This window comes from Lissotriton helveticus, chromosome 7 (assembly GCF_964261635.1).
Source record: "Lissotriton helveticus chromosome 7, aLisHel1.1, whole genome shotgun sequence".
Classification (NCBI taxonomy): Eukaryota; Metazoa; Chordata; class Amphibia; order Caudata; family Salamandridae; genus Lissotriton; species Lissotriton helveticus.
Window position 1 is genome coordinate 1,152,293,219 of NC_136068.1, and position 25,295 is coordinate 1,152,318,513.

The 25,295-nt window shown below is 43.6% G+C and overlaps 1 protein-coding gene across 1 annotated transcript in view; it reads left to right on the forward strand.

Moving 5' to 3' along the window:
• Nucleotides 1-25,295, forward strand: part of LOC144770056 (ABC-type organic anion transporter ABCA8-like) — a 2,854,033-nt gene that overhangs the window by 2,481,521 nt on the left and 347,217 nt on the right. The window lies entirely within an intron of this gene.

The window sequence follows — 25,295 nt, forward strand, 5'->3', positions numbered from 1 at the left end:
ATTAGTAAATTCTTGTTATAGACGTTTCTCACTATCACCTGTTAGTGGCCCATTTACCGATCTTGTAACTGGCTGAAATCAACCTTTGGGTATTTCAGATTTTCTAAAATACCACAAGAGTTATTGAAAAAGCTGTTGCATTCTTAAACTAGTGACAATTAGGTGGTGTGATGCAATCTATTTATAGTCCACTCATGGCTTCTACTGTGTTGCAATTTTGGGCTTGGATTTTGGGTCTATCTGTTGAATTACTCTTCTCTGTTATGATACCCTGCACCCTCTCTCTTTCCTCTCCCTTCCTGCTCACTAATTGGGCTGGACAACCCCATGTGACCATTGACGTTTCAATGAGGTTCATGGTACTCTCCAACAAGGAAATGTCTCACATCTCTCCACCAAACTGCAGTGTACAGAATGACCTTCACCCCTGAAAAGAAAATATCAATATTATGAAAATCATTCTACTACAGAACATAAACAACTCAAGGGCTCATAATAATCATCACTCATATTCATGTAAAATAGCATAATGACCAACATTAAGATTCTATCCCTAAACCCTAATGTTTTCAAAAAAATCATGCCAAGCGCTAACAATTCCAAACCTATTGCCACAAATTAAAATGCAAATGTATTTTCCTCCAAGAGACTAAAATTGGTGTGGGGGAGGCTGTCCAAAACATACATAGATGGGTGGACCAATTTGCTTGCTCCCCCGCCATTAATAACATTTTCTTAGGAACTTGATTTAAAACAATTCTGGCCTGAAAATCATTGTATCAAAATATGACCAAGAGGGCAGATGGCTTCTCACAAGGATTCAAAAAGAGGACGCATAGCAACAACCTTTTGTTATCTTTGCCCTCAACGCAGACATGCCAGAAATCTGGATGCTGCTTAACAAAGAAAACTATCACAGTTTCCAAGAATAGAGGCAATCATGGGAGGGAATTTTAATATCATGGTATTGCACCTTGGATAGAACTTTTAATAGATTTTTTAAACCAAATCGATCTCAGTAAAATGATCAATATGTGTAAATATCATAACCTTAAAGAGGTGTTAATGCTACCCAACAGGTAAGGACCTCACTTTTTACTCTAAACCCTAGCACATCTTTTCAAACGTTTCAAGGATTGACTATGCCCTAATAGACAAGTCTACATTATAATCTCCTGCTCTACAAGTGAACCTATACTACATTTTTATCATGCATGGATCTTATTAACGTTTTTTATTTTACAGATACAATAAAGAATCATAACATTTGGAGAATGAATGGCATTCTTATAAAAGATCTTGCTCTGAGACTATCAAGAAAATAATCACAGAATTCTTAGAAAACAACACCAATACTTGATCTTCTTCTCAAATATTGTGGGCTGCCCTAAAATTAACAACAACAGGTGTCATGAATGGCCTTGTCTTTAGGAAGAACAGAAAAAGAAGTTGCTCTTTTAAAAACCAAATTGACACAAAAGAATTGAATTGCAGTTTCTTAACAACTCTCTAAAACATTATTACAGTATGATCATTAGAGCCAAAGCTCACCTACTTTTGACAAATGCCAAAGGATTATGATTATGGGCTCATGATAAAATGAGCAGACTGCTTTCCACCTACCTCAAACAAAATCAAACAAGAACAAATATACTACCTATGAGGGAGGTACTAGGCAATATAATTCACAACAAAAATGCCGTCCAGTTTTTTTTTTTAACATTCTACCACCAAATATCTCTATTCAATAACCTCCCTAGAAACTTTTCTAAATTACTTAAATTATCTCCTGATTCCTTCTTTAACACCAAACATGAGAGCAGAACTGTTGGAAACAGCCCTCTCTACAGGGTCACCACCCCAAACGTTTTCCCTTCCTCCTCCTATTTTTGCTTCATTTTTGCTCTTGTTGCCCTAAGGACTCTCTACACTTTGCTACTACTACCTAGTGCTAACGTGCTCATGCTCACTCCTCTAAACATAACATGCTTTAAATGATTTATACCCAACTGGCATATTTAATTTGCTTCTAATTCCCTTGCAGAGTGGTAAACCATATGCCATGGGGCTGTAAATTGAATGCTACCAATGGGCATGTAGCACTTATTGTGACCACTGATGCAACTCCTGTTAGGAGGTGTCCCCCTTGCGCACAGCGTGAAGTACCAGAGAGCTGGTTTAATGATGTGATGAAAAAATAAAAGGTTTTCAAACAGTAAAATGTGTTTGTCGATTCTTTTAATGACCAACCGTCATTATAGAAGTTCTTTTTGTTCAAACAGTCCTGAGTGTCCCCTTAAAACCTTTACTCTGTAAGAATAATCGCTTTGTTGAGAAATGGTATGCCATTCTCAACAAGTGCTCGCTTGATCTAAGCTTGTTGATCATTGAGGAGCTATCCAAAGCCCTGGAAGAACTCTCAACAGAAATCAACCTCATTAAAACTGAATTAACTAACACCATGGAAGCAACTGACTTCACTAAAGTTTTGGATGGCATCAATATACAATTAACCAAATACACTCAAGAAATCCAGGAGAAGAACTATGGCTCTGTAAAGTTGATGTAAAATCTCTGTACACCTCAATTCCCCATAACTTAGGCATAGAAGCTATTGAGCATGCTTTACTTGATTCAAACCTAGCAGCCAAATTACAAATCTTGTTGATGGAACTGCTCATGTTCACACTCTATCAGAGTTATTTCAAATGGAATGAAAATTGGTATCTACAGTTAATTCGCACTTCCATGGGCAATTGTGCAGCTCCAGTTTATGCCAACCTGTTTATGCACCACTTTGAGCAAAAACACATTTTGAACAAACTCACATGGCTAGAACATGGAAAGATCTTTCTTCGTTACATAGATGACATTTTCATACTGTGGTCAGGAACAGCGGACACACTCATGTAAATTTTACAACAACTCAATGACATTGATGACCGCATACAATTTACATGGGAGTACAGTCAACTTTCAATCAACTTCCTGGATGTTAAAGTTCTGCTAGAGCATGGAAAATTCTCCACTACCTTATACCGCAAAGAGACAGACCGTAACAGCATTTTGCACTACACGAGTTTCCACAGACCAATCTTAAGAACAACTTATCATTCTCTCAACTCTTGAGAGTAAAACGGATTGTTTCAGAACCCTCAGAATGTTCCAACCAAATCAATGACATTTAAAGATCGCGGATAATCTCCTGATATTTTGGAAAGTGCAAAAAACAGGTGTGATGCCTTCAACAGACAAGATCTTCTGTCTATGAAACATAAACAAGACATGAACCGCGTGGTAGTAGTCTCCAAATATTCAACCACAAGCAATAGATACCGCAACATCATCTTAAAACACTGGCCACTACTTAGCAGGGAACCTGATTTAAGAGGGCTCTTTGAAAACAAACCCATTTTCTCCTATACAAGAGGACCTAACCTAAAGGATCTGATGACGCGATCTGCTGGAGACTCCAACACAACCAGATACAAAGGCTTGGTACCATGCCATAATTGCAGCAATTGTCATACCTCTATACCAGGCAATAGCATTCATCATCCCATGAAAGGAACTACCATCAAATTGAAAGTCAACGCCACTTGTAACACCTCGAACGTTATATACTTACTCAAATGCCCCTGTGGCTTGTGTTATGTTGGGCATACAGAACGAAAAATACGCACCCGCATCTTGGAGCACAAAAGTAGCATCAGAACCAAGAATCTACTGTGGCAACACACTTCTTGGAGAAAAGACATAATGTCTCACAACTTCAATTTCTAATACTAGAAACCATACTGCAGGTCGAAGGTATCAACAACAAGAATAGACTTCTTCAAAGAGAGAACTTTTGGATACGTTACCTATGCACGATGCAACCTAACGGACTCGACGATAGGATGGAGTTTTCATGTTATTTATGATACATTAGCTGTGTATAGATCCTGAACATGGTTTATTTACTTTTCACTGCATCATCAATATTTGCTGTCTTGCGATATTTTCATGTGTAATTCTGCATTGTTATCTAGTTACACACTGTTACCGATTTTGGTAACCTGCATTGTTTCTCACATATCCTTATTCACACCTTGCACTTTCGCTTTGGATATCTTCTCTCCTCTTATCTAGTTCACTACATCCGCACTCCTCTCCTATATGGCGGTTCACTCTCGTTCCCGACACAGTCCTCTCTTTATGTTTACCGTTATACAGGGGCGTGTTTTCTCCTGATCGCCCGATCTAACTTTATTAATCTGGCGTCCAGCTTTCGCGACTAACCCCACCAGATACGCCAGGATACACCCTCGCGACACTCGTTAGCCTTTGCAGCCGATTGACCAGTAAGTACATCATTCCGAGGACACGCTGTTAAACGTTTACGCTATCGTTCATATTTCTTCACCTTTTAACTGACCCGTCGTTCCTTCATAGAAACTTCCTTTTCACCTGATGAAGATTCAACGAGACTCCTTACCGTATGTTTTCTGTTATACTTTGGCATCCATCATACACGCGGTCACATACGGGCTTTCACACTGACTTTTTATAAACTTCAAGCCGCCTGCACTTTACCTTTGGTTGTCACCATCGTCTCACCTCGCATCTAACAACAACGTTCAACACGCCTACGTTTATCGATTTTAGCATATTTTCACCGTGATTTTCTCAATTCATGTTGCACTTTTAGTCACGGCGCACACGTTTCTAGATGCCTGCCACCATTACCTCACCATCACATCACAGGTTGCTATTTGATATTTTATTGATACAAATGTTTACCTTTGGGATTCAACGGGTCTCGTAATTTACATCACCCCCAACCTCTAGAGTTCATGCACTATCATGATGTTTTTGGATTACCTTTTTACACGTATTGCTTTGAGACCACACGAGATACTACTTACTAAGACCAAGCATTATTCTTATTGTTTGTTCACAGATTGTTCCCCTGACGAAGGGCAGACGTTATGCCCGAAATGCATTGGGATTAATTCAAGAAGGATGTTTATATGATTTTGAAGCATCAAAATATATATTGAACTCTATGTACTTTATAACAGTGATGACTGTTTGAACAAAAGGAACTTCGATAATGACAATTGGTCATTAAAACAATCGACAAACAAATTTTACTGTGTGAAAACTTTTTATTTTTTCATCACATCATTAAACCAGCTCTCTGGTACTTCACTCTGTGCGCAACAGGAGTTGCATCAGTGATCATTTAGACAACACTTTTAGGAACAGAAAGTGAAGCCCCAGCAGCACGCGACACCTTTTTATTTACTCACATTGAACATTCCAGGTTGTGCGTGTCCCACCCATTTTCGTCAGCACTTATTGTGACACCAACCTAAGTAGCACTCTAAAACGTGTCCAAGGCCTGCCTTTGCAGCCCGAATGCAGTATCACACTGCCATGCCGATTGCCATTTTAAAACCCTTGCCAAGCCCTAAACTCTCCTTTTATTACAGATACATCGTCCCTAAGGTAGGCCTGTGTTAGCCTATAGGGCAGAGTGCTGTGTAATTAAAAGGTAGGACATGTACCTTTAAGTTTTATATTTCCTAGTAATGAAAAACTCCCAAATTCATTTTTCACTACAGTGAGGGCTACTCCTCCCGTAGGATATCATTGGAGATTCCATATTCTATTTGATAGACTGAAAATCCTAAATGAGAGGAGGTAGATATATCATGTTTGGTACCTATGAACTTGTAATGATAAACCCTCTTTAATGACAAAGTTGAATTTACTATTATAGGTTTGAGAATGCCACTGTTAGAAAGTTGTACAAAAGGGGGTGGTGATGGACGGAGCATCTGAACCAATCAAACACTCACACCCAGTCAAAAGATCTGGGTTTGATCCATCACCGTTCTTTAGCCCACTCTGCCACCCCAGTTCAGACATGGCTATATGCAAATCAGTCTGACCATGTGCCTCATGGGAACAGTCCAGCCCGAACTGCCAAGCCATGCCTTCCCTGGACCGGAAACAAGCTTCCGAGGACCGGTTTCTGGCATTACAGCTGTCTTCAGCCCGGCTTGCTTGAATCCAGTGGCAAAGTGAGTGGCATGACATTGTTCTGCATTCTGTCCATCAATTGTTGTTTTTGCATTTGTTACCCCGAGTGGGATGGGTATGCTCAGACGTGAGACCCATGCTCTCCACACCACTGGAGTCAAGCTATCCAGGCTGATGAAGGCTGAGAGCCAGAAACCGGTCCTTGGATGCTTGATTCCGGTCCAGGAAAGACATGGCTTGGCAGTTCGGGCTGGACTGTTCCCATGAGGCACAGGGTCAAGGCTGATTTGCATATAGCCATGTCTGACCTGGGGTGGTGTGGAGTGCAAAAAAAGATGGATTTAGGCCCAGATCTCTGTACTGGGGTGAATGTATGACATTGTTCTGCATTCTGTCCATCAATTGTTGTTTTTGCAACTGTTAGAAAGTTGGCATTTTCCTGCCCTTAGGGCCAGATGTACGACCATTTTTTCCATACGCAAACGGGAAACCGGCCCATTTGCGACCGCAAAAAAGCGCTCTGGCATGTACAAATGCTATTTTGCGTGTCGATGACTCGCAAAATAGGGTTTGCGTCCCTTTCTAATAGCGAGTCACAATGGAATGTACCATTGTTTTGTGACCGCATTTGCGGCAGCTAAAACACTTGCAGTTTACCACCTACTTCAACTAGGTGGTAAGCCACTCGCAAACTGGAAGGGTACCCAGGAGACAGCTTCCCCTTTGTGAGTGTGTACGAAAATATTTTTTAAGAGCAGGCAGTGGGCCCAGAGACCACTGCCTACTTTTAAAAAACTTAAACAGGAACATTTCATTTTTCTTTTTTAAATGCATCCCGTTTTCCTTTAAGAAAAATGGGCTGCATTTTAAAAGAAAACTGCTTTATTTAAAAAGCAGTCACAGGCATGGTAATCTGCCGACCCCAGCAGGTCACCATCCCTGGAAGTGCAAACTGTTCCTAATGGGGTCGCAAATAGCACCTGCTTCATGAATATTAATGAGGCAGGCAATTTGCGACCCCATTAGAAATCGCTAACAGTGTCTGAGACACTGTTGTACATTCCATTATGCGAGTCTGGCCCTTGGTCCTTTGTGCCTGCATCCTGTCTGGGGAAACATGCCTGGGTGTAGCTGACAGTTAGACTTTGTGAATTCCTCCCAGAAAGTCACACAATAGTGGGATTAGCTGAGCCTCAATGGGCCATTAACTGGCTTGATGGGTGGATGGAGCTAAGCACTGCCCCTCTTATACCTGAATTGGCTCTAAATTGGGCTTAATGATACTGTATTGCCATTGAAGCCTGCTTGGAGCCATGGCAGGGAAGGCAGGGAACTTCAGGAACCTCAAAGAATCTTTCCACAAACTTCTCTAACCTTCTACGAGCAGGGCACCAGGGTAAAAAAATAGGGCTCTCAGTTCTACACTTCAGTTCGCTACTGGACCTGTGGAAGGACTCTCAGAGGACTGCCTGCTGCTGTGACCTGCTGTTCACTCTGCCAGACATCTGCTGTACCTGGAAGGACTGTTTTCTTGCCTGAAGTATGCCATGAGCCCTCAGAGTCCAGCCCTGCTGTTTAACCCTGCTTCTATACCTGCACCCAGAACTACCAGAAGTGCCTTCAAAGGCTAATCTGCTGGCCTCCTATTCAGAGCCACAGGCTGCCGCCATCTTGAATCTGCACCTGGACCCAGCCTGAATGAGTCCCAAACCTCCAAGAGGTCTCCATACGCTCCTGGACCCTTGAGTGTGGTGCTAAAGGTGACCAAATATCTGTACTTTTATCTTTTAGGTTCTATTTTAAAAAAGGAATTTTAAATAGTTATAACTCCAATTCTACTGATTGGATTTGTGTTGCTTTGCTGTCTAATAATTTATTAACAAGGTCGACCTGCCTAAACTTTCGCCGCCTTAACAACTGGATAGAGGGCACCCGAAACCGGGATACGCTGCATGTAATTGTATCCCTAGACGCTGAAAAAGCATTTGACGTCATTCACTGGCCCTTCCTAAAACAGGTACTCAAGAGAATCAGCTTTGGGCTCCACTACAGAGCCTGGATTGAGTTACTATGCACAAAACCATGCGCCAGAGTACAGGTAAACTGAGCTATATCAGATGAATTCCCGATCAGAAGGGGTACAAGTCAGGGATGCCCGCTATCTCCACTATTATTCACACTAACACTGGAACCACTTGCACGCATAGTACGCACACACCCTGATATTACAGGTTTCCATGTGAAGGAGGAGATAACCAACGACGAGAGGATATCCCTTACCCGGATGACATCCTCTTATATGTTGCAAACCCGCGGCAAACACTTCCCAGCATATTTGAAAACTTTGAGACATATTGGATCCAGACGGGTTACAAAATAAACTGGGGGAAATCCAGTGTTTATATGGCAGGGCACGAGGTAGACCAGTAAAACATCCCAGGAAACCTGAAAATAACTAAAAACAGTTTTATAAACTTAGGGGCTCATTAGGATGGCGGTTGGAGGCACATCCACAATGCTGGCGGAAAACGCTCTTTTCCGCACTCCATCGGCGGTACTCACGTCCGCCGTATTACGATGGACATTGATTGCCCATTTCCTGTGCGCTGCGGTGTGTCTGGTTCCACCAGAAATCTCCGGCCGCCACCGGTGCAGACGGAGCCAATTGAGATGTACTGCCATGTGGATTGCGGTTAGGACTGCCGCTCATTTCACGATGCCTCAAACAGCCCATCACACCGCAGCGGAGAATCCTGCTACATGGGGATGGCGGTGGCAATACTGCGGATAGCTCCATGTGTCCCTGACCGCTGGGAAAACGGTGGTCATTGGCCTTTCCGCAGCAAAATCCACCCGCTGCAGACGTATTTTCAGCTTTTCCGACATTGACTCCTGGAATCCGACTGCCGCGGTTGGATTTTACTGCCGGGTCATCATAATCTGACCGCCGGTTTTCCCGCTGTACCAACGGGCAGGTAATTTCCACTGCCACGGCAGTCGGAATAGTTTTCCGACCACCATCCTAACCCCTTAGGCATTTATATTACCCTAGACAGAGAAAGGGGCATGCAACATAGCATTCACTTCCACTGACACTCCTAGGCAGAGCAGCCATGTACAAGAGGATAACACTACCATAACTTATGTACATACTTCAAAACACATATCAGAAACTGCCAGAGGAGGTATTCAACAAGATAGAGGAGGTGGTCCGAGAGTTCCTCTGGAAGGGTACAAGGTCAAGAGTACATTACAAAGAAATCGGTGTACAGTCATAATATCGAGTCAATTATTTCGACTGGACAGAATATCGAGTAAAAAATATAGAATGGACATAATATCGACTAGACATAATATAGACAACAAAAATATCGACTAGAGAAAATTAATATCGAATAGAATGGACATAATATCGAATCAAAAATATAGAATGGACATAATATCGACTAGACATAATATAGACAACAAAAATATCGAATTTAAGGTAAGTTAATAATAATTTTTATTTTTTGTGTAATATAAGTCTGTAGCGGGTTGTGGGTTTATAGGGGAATAGGGTGGGAAGTAATTTAATTCTAATTAATTAAATATGTTAATTTATTTATTGATATATATTTAGAATTAATTGTTAATTAATTATTAATTGGTAATTAATTAAAATATAATTGGTAATTAATTATAATTGATTAATTGATAAATATTTGAATTTTAGTAATTTATTTTCTGTAGCGGGTTGTGGGTTTATAGGGGAATAGGGTGGGAAGTAATTTAATTATAATTAATTAAATATGTTAATTTATTTATTGATAATAATTTAGAATTAATTGTTAATTAATTATTAATTGGTAATTAATTAAAATATAATTGGTAGTTAATTATAATTGATTAATTGATAAATATTTTAATTTTAGTAATTTATTTTCTGTAGCGGGTTGTGGGTTTATAGGGGAATAGGGTGGGAAGTAATTTAATTATAATTAATTAAATATGTTAATTTATTTATTGATATTTTTTAAAAATTAATTGTTAATTAATTATTAATTGGTAATTAATTAAAATATAATTGGTAATTAATTATAATTGATTAATTGATAAATATTTTAATTTTAGGGTTCAGGGTCAGTTTTCAGTTTTTGGGTAAAGGGGTATTTTTAGGGTTCAGGGTCAGTTTTCAGTTTTTGGGTAAAGGGGTATTTTTAGGGTTCAGGGTCAGTTTTCAGTTTTTGGGGTAAAGGGGTATTTTTAGGGTTCAGGGTCAGTTTTCAGTTTGTAGGTAAAGGGGTATTTTTAGGGTTCAGGGTCAGTTTTCAGTTTTTGGGTAAAGGGGTATTTTTAGGGTTCAGGGTCAGTTTTCAGTTTTTGGGTAAAGGGGTATTTTTAGGGTTCAGGGTCAGTTTTCAGTTTTTGGGGTAAAGGGGTATTTTTAGGGTTCAGGGTCAGTTTTCAGTTTGTAGGTAAAGGGGTATTTTTAGGGTTCAGGGTCAGTTTTCAGTTTTTGGGTAAAGGGGTATTTTTAGGGTTCAGGGTCAGTTTTCAGTTTTTGGGGTAAAGGGGTATTTTTAGGGTTCAGGGTCAGTTTTCAGTTTGTAGGTAAAGGGGTATTTTTAGGGTTCAGGGTCAGTTTTCAGTTTTTGGGTAAAGGGGTATTTTTAGGGTTCAGGGTCAGTTTTCAGTTTTCGGGTAAAGGGGTATTTTTAGGGTTCAGGGTCAGTTTTCAGTTTATGGGTAAAGGGGTATTTTTAGGGTTCAGGGTCAGTTTTGGGTTTTTGGGGTACAGGGGTACTTTGTAAAAATAAAGTAAAATTACATTTAAATTACATTTATTTAATAAAATTAAATTATATTAAATTATATTATAATATTTTTTATTAATTTATATTCAAATAATTATTATATACTTACCAATACTTATGTTGTAATGGTATGCGTTGTAAAGGTATATGCGTTGTAAAATCTTGCGTTGTAAATGTATGCGTTGTAAAAGTTTTTGCGTTGTAAAAGTTTTGTTGTAATGGTAGGCGTTGTAAAAGTATGCGTTGTAACGTCATACATCCCTGGAGTGGGAATAGTAATTTTAACCTCTACGCTATCCAGCGCTTTCCCTACTGTTGCACCCACTGGAGTGGGAGTAGTAAATTTTACCTCTACGCTATCCAACACTTTTGCTAATGTTGAACTCACTATAGTTGTAACAATAAATTTTAAACATTTTCTAAAATGTTATATATGTTTATTTAATAATATGTTTAAATATATATATATATATATATATATATATATATATATATATATATATATATATATATATATATATATATATATATATATATATGTGTGTGTGTGTGTAATTTTTGGTGATGTAATTTTTTTAATTAGATAAATTATTTATTAAAATTATATTTTTTTAATAATTATTTCTAAGTTTATATTAAATATATTTATTACTATATTAGTTTTAACTTACTTTTAAGACATTTTAAAAAATCGATATTTTGACAGTCTATATTTTTGTAAGTCGATATTTTGGAGTCGATATTTTGGTACTTACCTGTTTGAAGATAGGGAGTCGATATTTTGTCAATCGATATTTTTGACTCGATATTTGTGTATCTCGATATTTGTGTCGTCGATATTATGTCAGTGATCCAAAGAAATCAATACAAGGGAGGTATATCCCTTCCTAATATATAGAGCCTACTACCAGGTGGCCCACCACATTATCATCAATGACTCGGAACACACCCAGCCCACATATGCACTGGGATAAACCCAATTTAGCTTCCACTCCCACACTCACGACCTCTAAAAGACTACTTCCGGCTACGCAAGTGATGATAGAGGCCTGGAAAAGAGCAGAAAAAGAAATACACTGGGATAATAAGGTGACACGGGAGACTCCACTATGGGTTGGAAGACGGCTAAAGGAATTTGCAAAATTAGAAGGTTTCAAACTATGGGACATGCTGGGGAATTCAAAAATGGGAGACATATTGGAGGGAAGGGCTCTAGCCTCGTTTGACTTTCTAAACAAAGAATTCAAACTGTCTCAAACATAATACTGCAAATACCAACAGGTTACTGGAAATCACAGCAGATCGAACCTGAGACACTGCCTGAATATTCGCTGTTAGAGGGAAGATAACTCATGGGAGAAATAGGGAATAAGGCAATCTCCTGGACACACAAAACACTGATCATTAACCGACCAGACTCACTTGTAACCTTAAGGGCCAAATGGGAGGAAGAGCTAGGGCCCCTTGAAGATCTAGATTGCAAGACAGCACTGATGCACCCCAGGGACATAGCAATAAAAGCACGCCTCTGATTGATACAATTTAAAATCCTGCATAGGACATACAATGACAGAGGCTGGATGCATACATTTGGGAGGGCAGCTACACCAAATTGCCTTCGATGCCACACAGAAGTGGAACATACTTCCATATACATTGGCATTGTAGAGTAATCAGCACATACTGGACTTTCTTCACCCAAAAACCTAGCCGCCTACCAGAGACACCAATACCAACGGACCCCAATTACCTATTACTGGGAATACCCACAGAAATAGACCTACCCAGAACCAAGCTAATCTTCCTGAACCTGGGCATAATAATGGGAAAAAGAGACCTGGCAAAACTATGGGGTGCCTTGATTCCACTCACACTGCAGGAACGGGAAAAGGGAATGAACCTATACATGACAGCCGAAACAGAATGCCTGTACCACTGAATATACTTGGAAATGTTTGTACCAACTTGTAATCAGCGATGTTACATATGTATAATACTGATATACTTCTGTAGATTGCACCTTCAGCTATGTTTGTGTTAGTTATACAATGGTTGTATAAGAGAAAATAATAAAATATATATTTTTTAAAGAATAATTTATTAACATTTACTCTTTTTTTCTAAATTGGTTTGGGGATTATCATTGGTTTGTCTTTTCACTTTATTGCTGTTTGTGTTCTGCATGAATACTTTACACATTGCCTCTAAGTTAAGCCTGATTGCTTTTTGCGATGAACCTCCCAGGTTTAAGAACAGGTTGATTAAGTGACGTTTTGCAGCTCACCCGGCAAAGGATTGTGGCTGTTGCTTGATCAGGGCTCACTTCCCAGTCAACCAACAACCCAGTGTGTCACACTGGTGGCATCGGTGAGATTAAGACTTGGGTTTGTGCAGCACCATACAGGGATTTATGTTACACGAAAATACCAGATAAATAATTTGTCATCAGAGTGTTCTCTTTTTAAATTCTTCCATAGTTTTTCAATTGGCTATTTTCCCCCCTTTTCCAAATTCAAGCGCTTTCAACTTTGACACCCCTAGCAGGGCTGAGCTGCTGAAACCAATTTAGATCTACAGGTAGCCCTGAAGGCATTTCAGAAGGAGCTGAACAGTTGGGCCACCTCAGAAGAGGATGAGGTGGATGACAATAAGCAGAAGGAAGCACAAACAGAGGATGAGGAGGGAGATGGCCCATCCTAGAGCTATGAGTTGCCCCGCTCGACCCCAGCCGATGACCAGGATACATCAGATGACCACAATGGAACCGGTAGTGGTGTGTCTGCCAAGGGCCTGACCCCAGAGGACCTGGAGGACAGGAGAGCGGAGCGGAAACTCAAGCTGAAGCTGGAGGAATGAATGGAGGAGAAAAAGATCATGCTGGATGATGAACTCAGACTGAAGGAGCTGGGCATAATAGCCAGGCAATTGGAGTCTAGCTGTATTGGTGGCAGCAAATCAATAGTGTCTACTGGAGAGGTGAGATACCATATACCCAAAGACCTGGTGCCCAATTATGTGGTGGGAGATGATATAGATAAATATTTTTCATCCTATGAAGTATCCTTGATGGTACACAAGGTCCCAGAGGAGCACCAGGGGGGTAGCTTGTGGAGGTACATGCCCACGGTAAAGAGGGACACATGCTGACATTAGAAGTAGAGGACAAGACCAAGTATGCCTCTACTTGTGGAAAAATATAGGAGTCTCGGGAGCAAGACCTCTTAGTGAGTGGTATCCTAGCCATGATGGTAGATTAAGTGAGCCGCAGAAGGTGACACAGGATCTTAAAGAGCGGAGGACTTTCCCCAGCTTGGACTCTCAGAGATCCTCCAACTTATGAAGGATCTGGATCCCCAGGTATCGAAAGGTGAAACAGTGAATATATGCGACTTGGTCTTATTGACCCATTACCTACCACACTACACTACCTCAAAGTCCTGTAGGAGTTCCAAGGCTCTGGTGATGCCCTGGGCCCCAGTTCTGGGATAGAGAAGTTTAACATCTGCATACAGGGAGATGATATGTTCTTTCCCCTCAACTGTCAAGCCAGAACCCCGGCCCTCTTGTCTGAGGAGCTCTGCGACGGGTTCAATGACCAGGGCAATCAGCAACGGTGATAGTTGGCAACCCTGCCTCATGTCTCTAAACACCCAGAATTGTGGGGAGAGTGTGGCACTCGTTCTGACCCGGGCTGTTGGTGTGCTGTATAGCAATTTGACCCACCTATTCCAGTTGTCACCAAGGGACCCACTTCATGTAGGAAGTCCCATCACACTGTGTCAAATGCCTTTTGAAGGTCCACTGATATCAGTACTGCGTCTGGGTTTGCAAGGGCCTCAGGGTGGTGCATCACATGGTATAGCCATCTAAGGTTCTGAGAGGTGTTGTGAGTAGGGATATAGACGCTTTGGTCTTCATAAATCAGAGCCTGCAGTGTGGGAGCAGTTGTAGGTGTAACACCTTACTGAGGATCTTAAAGTCTATATATATATTGAATGTCCAGAGCACCACAAATAAGTAAACAGACCGTCAATGTGATAGTTCCATGTTTGTAAAATATACTCCAAAAGTTGGGAAGTTACTACGCGAGACTGATGGTTCCATTCAATTTAATAAATTGTTCCGTTTGTTGTACAATTTGATTTAAACAACAGCCGACACGTATTTCGTCATACTCGATGACTTTTTCTCTGATTAGATGTTAGCGTAGAAGTGGTTCATCCAAAAGTAAGTAGAAAAATTGGACCAACAGTAAAAGCAAACTGCAGGAATAACACTTTTCAAATGAACTATCACAATTAGTGTTCATGAACCGGTATGCAGTAAAAGTAGTATTCAAGACCTGGACTGAACAAACAAAACAACGTCAGTAACAGAGAAGTCCACTCACCAAGAGCCCTGATAAGCCAAGGTCAGCCACAGTATCCAGGTTTGCTTCCCTGCTGTGATGGGCTCAAGAGTAGCATATAGTCCCTCGTAATTAGTAATCAATGCCTTTTTCATTGCCATAGGCGAGTGTAAAATCTGTCTGATGTGTGTAATGGGGGTCCCCCTAGAGTCCGATCCAATGAGCCAAGCTAACAGTCAGCCGGGCCTCCCCCGGGCTTCCATCCTCAATGTGCGCCCTCTTAATGTTTTGTTTGTAGTCATGACTACGGGGCCTTTCAAGTGTGATATTATATCGTTCCCTCGTCTTTTGGATTTCATCTAGGATCTTGCTCCGGGTACTAAATTCTTAATCCAAAAAGGGCAGCTTATCTTCTAGTCTGTTGTTCCCTAGACAGTTTCCTCTGGGATCTTGTACCACAATGCTAAAAGCCTCCCACTCCACCATGCTTGAAGATGAAGAGCCCTGATTCTGAGTAAAATAGTCTGAGATCACCTCCGCTAGGGAATCATGGTAGCATGTGTCTTCTAAAGAGGCTGGATTAAGCCGCCAAATAGGGACAGGGGGACGCTCCTCTTCCAGCTGAAATCCCAAGAGGACGGGTTTGTGATTAGACAAGCTTCGCCCAAAGTATTCAGAGTAAACTATATGCTGGGTTTGGGTCTGGGAACAGACAAATCGATCTATCAGGGTGTGAAGGTTGTGAATTTGGGAGAAGTATGAGAAGGCACTTAGCTCATCCATGCTGTGTCCTCCAGACATCCACCATCACCCAGTGTCCCACCTAGTCCCATACTGCCTCTACCAGCTTGCTCGCCCCCATCCCCATTAGTGGTGGGGTCGAGTGGTCCAACATTACATTCATCACACAATTAAAATATCCTCCCAGCAATAAGCTATCAAGTGGTAGGTTGGTGATGTGAGTGGAGAGTGAGTGGAATAATGAAACCTGGTCTTGGTTTTGGGCGTAAATGTACCCCAATGTAATCTCTTTCCCCAACAACCTGCCCTCCACAAAAACATATCTACCCTCTTTGTCTACAATGGGGCAAGTGAGTTCGAAAGGGACCCCTGTCCTAATCCATACGAAAAACCCCATGGCATAAGCTGAATAGGAGGTGGCATAACCCTGGCCCCACCATCTATGTTTCAGCCGATCAATTTTGGCCCACCAGGTGTGTCTTCCGCAGCATGGCTACTTGCACTCCTCCCCGCCGGAGATACCTATGGACATTATGCCTTTTTGCGGCAGATCTTATTATTATTATTCTATGACATAAATGTCAGAGATTGTTTTCAATCAACATAGGGGAACACAGAGAGCCACATGTTCCTCCATTCCCAGGGCACCCTTGCCCGCCCCTCCCATTCCCTTGTCCTGTTGTGCAGTCCCTGTCCAAGCAAAAAACAGGAAATAATGAGGGAAAGAAAAAAGGTATAAATAACCCCCAACTGGATCTCCCCAAGCCAGGGCAGCAACGGCTTGTCATCCAATCTAAGTACTTCAAGCATTTCCCAAATAAATACCTGCCTTAGTCAGCCTACAAGGGCTTCTCCGATGGGTGCAGACCAAGATGAGCAAGCCGAGTCGATGCATCCCAAAGTAATCAAGACAAACATCTTTCCAGCTAGTAAACATATTCACACATTGTCTAACACAGATATATTACATGATAGGATGTGCATCTCAGGTCAGTAGATCACCCCTGCCAACCTCCACCTCCAACCTTCAACCTCTCACCACCCCTTTCCATACAACAAAGGATATCAGGCCATTTCATCTGCCATCTGAGGTGTGACCACCAGAATCCTCATCTCTATCCCCTTCGAGGACAAATAGTCGGATGACATTGATTTAGGGTTTTGCTCTTCCCTTGACCCTTTTTTGTGCTCTTGTTCAATGCCCACTACTGCTTGCAGGGCAGCTGCTCATTCCATTTCGGTCTGTGAGGGGGAAGGACTACTACTGGGGACATCCCTAATAGCCCTGCATTGGTGCATCCGCACCCTCCGCTTAGGTGCCATCGATGTTGAACGCTTTGTGATTAGGGTTGTCCCCACCTTGTGGGCTTCAAGACTGGCCCAGGCGGATTCCGAATCTTCACAGAAGTCGGTAGAGCCATCAATGATAACCCGAAGTTTGGAAGGAAACCTTAGGGAGTATTGGATGGTGCGCCTCTTGACTTCCATAAAGAAGGCCCTTCTGGCCCACATTGCCGCCGTAAAGTCTGGGAATATGGAGACCCTATAATTTAAGATTCAAGTTCAACCTGGCCTCTGTGCACTGTTGGACAGTGTGCTAGCCCCTGCAGCACGCCTGGTTTATCGATTAAAAAATGAGTAGTATTACAAAAAATAGGAGTGCTCCTTTAAGTTTATTTTTAATTATGGAGGTGCCATTGTCCACCGTTTAAGGGCCCTCTGTGCGGGCCTTCTGTAGGATAATATCCCTGTCTCGAAGTGAAGCAGCCTAGCCACCACTAGGCTAGGAGGTCTATCTGGGCATGCAGCTGCGCCTGAACCCGGTGGGCCCACTCTACTGCAGAAAAGGAGGAAAGCAGCTCCGAGGTGACCTCGGCCTGCAGCCAGCTCTCTAGATAGTTCACCATATCTCTTTTTTCTTACCTGCCTCTGGAAGGCACACTATTCAGATGTTGTTACATCTGTTGCAGCCTTCAGCGTCTTCCGCATGGTGTTGGAGGAGCAGCACTTTATCACTCAGGTCAGATACTTGACTCGTAAGCATCGTACATTCAGGCTGGAGATCAGCAAGTAGGTCTCCATCCCTTTGACTCAATCTGCCAGCTCATGGTTTTCCGTCCGTAATAAGCCAAGGCCTACTGACACCGTCCCTATGTCTTGTTGAAGGTTGGCCTTAGTATCCACTATGGACGCTAGGATCTTATCCAGTTGGAGCCGTATGGGGTCGACTGTTAATCAGTCATTATCCTCTGTCGCAGTTCCATGGGAGCGAGCAGAGGTTTCGAGGGGGGTCCCCTGCCTCCTTAGGCTTTGTCTTCTCCATCAGGGTTACCGTGGATAAGGGATCACCGTTAGAGCCAGTCCTGTGGGGCATCGCCAGCAATTCCGGCAACAAGGTGCCCCGAGGTCCCCACTCTGGCACCAAGGATGAATCTAGCATTCCGCTGTGCTTCTCCGGCACAACAATTTCTCAGGCAGAAGATGGAGCAGCCCCATAGGCCATGATTTCGAGCTGGGCCGCAGAGAGCCCCACAGAGCGCCGGTCAGTGCTACGTCGCGCCCCCCAGCCATGGGCAGGGCACAGCAATCAAATCCCAGAACAAGGCAGCCTGTTTTGGGGGTGCAGCAGCAGATACAGAGGCAGTTTATTGCTCAGGGGCGCCTCTCTTCCCTCTCGGTAGACACACTCAAGATCACCCTTCCCAGAGGTAGGCACCAGGGATCACTTCCTTTACCCCAGCAGGGCAGTTCCAGGACCCACAGGTGCCGCACAGCAGGGGTTCCCCCCTTCCTCAGTCCCAGGGGCCCTTCAGAGTCTCTGTTTTCCTGATGTGAAGCACTGGGTGGAGCAGCCCTCTCAGCGCACCAGTCCGCACTCTCTTGTGCAGGTCACACTGGTTATCCCCGTACCCTTACTTCCTCCAGGGATTTCTACAACCCCTCGTGTCGCTGTTGGATCTGCCGTGTCCCCAGGAGGCTCACCAGTGCTGTGGACGGGTTCTTGGAACAGCCCTTAATCACCACTCCTCTACAGCCCTCAAGCGCTGTGTCTTTGGTCCGGGTAAAGAGGGGCCTCACAGCCATGTCACGAGTTGATCACACCTGGCTGTCATTCATGCTGCACCACCGGTTCCCTCGCCCATCGGGGGAGAAAGTGCCAGCAGAGACAAAGAAGGCAATGCTGCCGGGCACTGCCAGGCCAGTCCAGTGGTTGGTACGCTCCGCGGTCACCACGGCCTTGGACCCCAGTGCAGATCTGGATCTCTTCCGCCATCCAGCTGTGATGATATGCGGGGCACAGCGGCCTGCGGGAACGGGGTCTCCCCTGCAGAGAGACTGCCTCCACCGGACTCGCTGCGCAAACCCCAGACCCATAGGGCCAGCATCACCTCAGGTTCACCAGTTGGCACAGGCCAAGTACCTGGCTCCTCTCTGCAGGTCACCCGGCCCGCCCGAAATAGCCACCAATCGACCCTGGGGAAGGCCTGCTCCATCACCACTCCACAACTATGCTTCGTGAGTCTGGTCCCACAACCAATGCTCGGCTCTGGCTCTGCTGGTTTGTGCTAGAGCACAGGCTGGTGTGGGTAATAATTGGACTGGGCACGTAGCTCTTTTAGGAAGAATACAACAGAGTCCTGCGCACACGTATGAGGATAGTGGGTTTTAGTGGAAAAACCAAAAATTCTTCTTGAAGAAATTTCGAATGTCGACATCAGGAGTTTCATGAAGGTTACCTTGGAATATACAATGAGAATCCAACATGCCGGATTCTGGAGCGCAGATCTCCACCCGCTACGGACGTACCCGTCCTTTGTAGTCGTGTCTCTCTAACTTAGGGAGGCTGGGGATGTTTGTATTCAACTTTCTCATTTTTTTCCTTTGATCAAAATCTGTGCCGCAACCGGGTCGGAATTATCACCGTTTTTGCGATTTCCTGACCCTTTGACTCAATCTGCCATAAACCTACAGCCCTGAAGAGTCACAATGGTACCACGTTGTGACGAAACATGTGTCGGTTGGTTTGTCTCTTTCTGTATTGACCTGGATTGATATATAAATCCTCCTTCATGAAACTCCTGATATCGACCTTCGTAATTTCTTCAAGAATAATTATTTAAATTTAGTTTTTTACAATAAAACCCACTATCCTCATTCGTGTGCACATGACTCTGTTCTATATTGACTGTGTGGTTCTTTACCTACACACATGCAGGGTTTGTTTCTTGTTTGGGTTTGTTTCCCCTGCACCGTGCACTCTCAACTTCATCTTGGACTCTTTGCTTACATGTCAGAGCGCCATTACTTCCTGTCCCTAATCTAAACCCTTCACCGATACAAACTCTTTTAGGAAAAATCTGATGTGGCTGCCATCCTGGCCACACCCCCGTTAATTGCTTGCATTGTTTTCGCAACTTTCCCCCTTATACTATAACAGTATGACATGCCTTAACCTGGTGGGCCTGCTTTTTCCCTTTGTATCTTCACCCTAAGCCTTGATTTAAATCAGGGAGGACGGCCTGCCATTCCGCCATGAGGACAGGGTAAAATATTCCATCCACTTGTCGGATGGCCCACCTTTCTTATTTATAAATGACCTCCAGGCAGGCAGTCATTTATAAAAGCATTGACAGGAACTGCTGTTACGGCGGTACCCGGCAATGCATTTTACTATGTGTTACAGGATTGCGTCAGCAGGATGCAGCTGTGTAGCACAGAGTATTTCATTTATCTTTCAACAAGAAAATCCAGAAACAGTATTTTATTTCAAAAAGACAAAAGTATAATTCTCTCATCTCCATGGGAGTATTTTCCCGTGGTGGGGGGGAGGGTTACTACCATTTGAATGTCCCTTACTGCCGGGCTTTGCCTGGTGGTAAGAAACTGTAAAAAATGCCTACCTGTCGACACATCTAAATTGGGTGGGCAGACATGCAGCCATTTCTCCAATGACCCATACTCCCTAGGGCAGTCAGAGAAGTTTGGCCACGGCAGACACTAAGGTGGTGATTAGGACCGGCTGCCAGATGTGCAGCGGTCCTGCACCACTAATTAGGATGCCACCCCCACTCTGGCGGTCGCAAGCCGCATGTTTGACATTGCATCGGGTGCTGCTGCACCCATTGCAATCCCAAATTGCCATGTTGTGTATTCCCATGCACAACGTGGCAGGCACCGCGTGGTGCCTGCCACATTGTGCATGGGAATGGAGGGGGAAGGATGGATACCCCCCAAGTGCACCACCCACCCTCCTGGGGGCCTGCAACGGGCCCCCATTGCAAATCCCCGCCAGCCTTTCCATGGCGGCAAAGCCGCCATGGAAAGGCCTTTAAAACCCAGCATACTAATATGGATGACGGTGCCTCCTAGGCACCGCCACCATATTGAGGCCCAAGTCCGACCGGCCGGAAATCGAAATGATTGCCGACCGGCGGAAAAGCGGGGGATGCACTTTGTATCCACCGCAAATACCCAAGCCACTATAATATGGCGGGGATAAATCGGGTTGAGACGGCCACACCACCAGACTGGTGGTGGCGATCCGCCCAACATCCTAATCACCCCCTTAATAGTCTCTGCTGTGGTGAAACTGATGGTCCAGCCAAAAATAAATTGGTCGGGCAGCCCACTATATCAGTGGAGAGGGAACTCCATGTTGCAACGTAGTTCCCTCCCCACCAACATATAAATCAGGCCCTTAACTACTATCCGTCAATTGCCCCAACTCCCTTCTTGAAAGCTCCATTTACTGTCTCACAAACTCACTACCATTAACTTATTTACATATAAATCAATAGTTTTAATTCATTTTCCGTTATTTCCACCTCTTTAGATATATAAAAATGTTTAGTGCTATTTACAAGTAATTTATTTATTTCTTAGCTCTTTATATAGCAGGTATCACACCCGCTAGGTGTCAGTGTGCTGTACAAATGGAAAGCTCAAGAACAAGAAGCTTAATGTTAGACCAAAAAACTGCAACAGATATAAATAAGGCAAACAATCAGAAACTTTACTTTTTATCTGATTTCAACTAATATAAGAACAGAAAGATATTTTAACAAGCATTTGCAATGCAATAGGTCTCTCACTTGCTGGAGTTGAAGCTATTGGCATTATAAATTGCAATGTTGTTTATTTATGTTTTTTTTTGTTACAGTGGAGTGAATATTTAAAGAAAAAAGTGCACACCCTACCGTATTATAAGCTTTTATGGCAATTGTACAGTAAGGTATGGCTATGTTAACAAAGTAACTTGACAAAGTAACCGTGGCCATGGCAAACACTACTTAGAGCCCACTTATGGACAACAGAGGTCAATTTCAGGCATGCACTGTATGTAGGCAGTCATGGTAGATGATGGATATGCTTCACGCAGCTGCAACAGAGGAGCAGAACACAAGCATGCTCTCTCTAAAGAGAGCTGGTACTACAAGGTTGTAAGAAAGTGAATTTAAGCATATAAGTATTTGAATGTTGTTAAATATACATTTGTTCACATTTATCTATACGAAGACACTGTTTTTGCACAGACATGAGTGTACATTGCTGGCAATGGTGTCTGGTCTTCTCCACTTATCAGCTCACCCTCCAAGATATAAAAAGTAACAAGACGGGAGAACAGACCCACCACCTGGCACCGTGACCCCCGGGCCCCCTTGGCCTGTGACTCCCTGCTCCAGTTACAAGTGGAGAGGCAGGGAGAGTCGCCCAAAGTCTAAAGGTGTGCATATAACAGGAGTTGAATGCTGCAGGTGGTGTTTTCCTTACCCTATTGTGGGCATAGCGAACTTCCCTTCCACACTTGGTCCGTGTGCCTGCGCTGGTCGCTGGACGTCCTCCCTGGCCTGAGAGTCCCCCCACTGCCGCTTCCTGACATCTGCGGCCGCCGAGCTGGGGACTCCATAGCCCAGGATCCTTGCTGGGGTGCAGCCTGACGACGTCATCCCTGTGCCCGGAGGACCTCTAAACTCCCTGCTGCCCCCGCGTCACGGGATCGCGCGCGGGTCTGCGCCCTCGGAGGCCAGAGAAGGCTGGGCTGGGGCCCACCCCTATTATCTACTCAAGGAATCCCATTCTTATCACAACCGCAAACATCAGATGACATCCAGCTGATCAAGGTTAGTCCTGTTTGTCCTGTCTATCTCTTGGTCAGTTGAGATCATTTGTGGCCGCCAAGGTGCCTTTGTTTTGTGCTTAAGCAAGGGAGGGTCCAACAGGAGAAAAGCTGAACTTTTCCAAACTACTCTGGACTGTGCTGAACTGCTCTGAACAGCACTGGACTGTGCCAGGGAGTCAGGCAAAACGACGTCGACGACGAGCAGCAGCTACAACAATTGTCTATGTACCCCATCCTTGTGTTGGAGACTGTCAAAGATAGCTGAGGGCCGAGTGCAGAGAGAGTGGGCCCACGGGCGGGGCATTTGTAGTAGTAGCTGTGTGTAAAAGGGGGGGGAAAGCCTGACGCCCCCTGCCTCTGTCACCTCTCACTCGCCGTTATAGTTGGTCCATCGGCTCACCTGTATTGCCTCAACCACCATAGTCCCGGCTGCCGGACGGGGGTTAGTGCACGGTTCCAGTTCGTATCGCTACTGAATCGCCCAGGCCCAGGGTGGGGTGGCACGAGGGGCAAAGCAATTGTGAGCTGCCACATCACAAGGTGGTGGTATTTATTTTAAGTTTGCGCACTCTCTTTGAATCATTGATTGTTGTTCTGTTTAATTTTATTGTATTCACGTTTGTGACGCCTGCCCTAGTATCTGGTATCTCACCTCAAAGAATCGCTATATATAATGACTGCTAAAAAGCTACGGTCTGGGCGATTACTGGTAGGAAGGACTTGTTCAAAGACTAAATCAAATCCCCTGTCAACTATACAGTTTATGGGAAAGGGGAAAGGACAGAGTCCCCCTAGCGGGATCAAATACTGTAGACAGTAATGGAGAGGGAGATGGAGAAGGACGAATAATTTTGAGTGGGTACATCAATTATGTTGAACCAATTGACTCAGCAAATACGGCAGAGGTTGCAGAACTCCATACTGTCGGGGGGGGTGGGCCTCAAGATTCCCTGGAACCCCCGGGCCCTTTGACGCAAACCCTTGGGGATAAAATTAGTCCTCTAACCCTCGATGGATCCTTGGGTCCTACTTTTAAAACAGTGGAGGTGACTGTGCATAGACCCTTACTTGCCCCCGGTGGAATCTTAGAAGAACCTCTCGGTCCTCTCCTGACTGAGGATGCTCAAAGTAATGATTTCACTCTTCCGGATCTAGATCTAGAGCTCTGCAGGAAATATATCGCCTGCGATACCAGTAAGATCATAGAACTAGCAAATACTCCAGCAGTAACAGCCCCTATAGGACTCCAATTATTTAGTAGTACTCCTTATAATAAATCTAATTACTCTCTATCACAGCTACACATCTCCACGAGCCCCGATCTAAATATTACCGATATCCATCCCAATCAACCCACCAGGAAGGATAAACTTGTCTCGGACTCCTTATCATCCCTAGAACATCTGCTATCCTCCATTCTAATGTTATTAGAAAAATACGTTGGAGGTTCAGATTGTGTGCTGGAAACTGTAACCCAAATATTAAAGGTATTATTAAATAGCAAACAGGGGAATTAACCTAGTTTAAAAACTGAGTCTATTCAAGTAGGATTGAAAGTGAAGAAAGATATGGTGGTGGAGAATAAGTTTGAGAATGTTAACTATGATCAAGGGCTAGATGTAGGTAAATAATATTTACCGATTCATAAATACCGAATTTTACCGATTCGGTATTTATGAATCGGTAAATATGAAGGGGGGAGATGTAGGTATTTCCAGATGTGGAAATACCGAATCGTTAAAATTCGGTATTTACCGATTCGGTAAATACCGAATCGGTATTTCCTATTGATTCCTATGGGCTGTGAAGCCCATAGGAATCAATGGGAAATACCGATTCGGTAAATACCGAATCGGTATTTCCTATTGATTCCTATGGGCTGTGAAGCCCATAGGAATCAATGGGAAATACCGATTCGGTAATTACCGAATCGGTAAATACCGATTCCAGCAAGGGTGCGGGGGTGTCACTTTGACACCCTCTGGCACCCCAAAAATAGGCATGTGCGCCATGTGGCACACAGACATGCCCTAAGTGCATGTCTGTCTGTCACATGGCTAGGTGTGCATGCACACATGTGCATGCACACCTGGATTCGGTATTTTAACACCCAATTGGATTGGGTGGTAAAATACCGAATGTGAAGGGCCATTGGGACTCAGAAGAGTCCCACCTACATCTGGGATTTACCAAATCGGTAAAAATACCGATTCGATATTTTACAGAATCGGTAAATTTACCGATTCGGTAAATTTACCGATTC